Source organism: Penaeus monodon, chromosome 32 (assembly GCF_015228065.2).
Source record: "Penaeus monodon isolate SGIC_2016 chromosome 32, NSTDA_Pmon_1, whole genome shotgun sequence".
NCBI classification, from domain to species: domain Eukaryota; kingdom Metazoa; phylum Arthropoda; class Malacostraca; order Decapoda; family Penaeidae; genus Penaeus; species Penaeus monodon.
Window position 1 is genome coordinate 29816812 of NC_051417.1, and position 392 is coordinate 29817203.

Below are 392 nucleotides of genomic sequence, written 5' to 3' on the forward strand. Positions count from 1 at the left end.
CTTTATCCAAAACGAACTTGTTTTCCCCGACCTTCCTATACGGGGGATGACTGGTAACGATATTACCAAATCCTTCAGATTGGGCATTGCTATTGGACGGCAGAACTGGAGTGTGGCCAGCAGATCTCTCCAGATAATGATTGGGCGCCGTGACGTATGAGACACCTGCTCCCTCGCGCCGCCCGGGGGGGGTACCGCCCTCCTGCAGTAAGTCGCCCAACCATGAAGACTCCTCAGGTGTAAAGAAATTAAACTGTCTCTCTGTGTGGGCTTCAGGCTTCAACCCGAATAGCCCTGACCTGTCATGGAGCTTCAGGAACCGTTGCTGGTCGGGCGGGCGGAGGTGGAGCTCGCGCGGCCCGCAAGGAGAGCTCTGTCATGCCGCTGTTGAA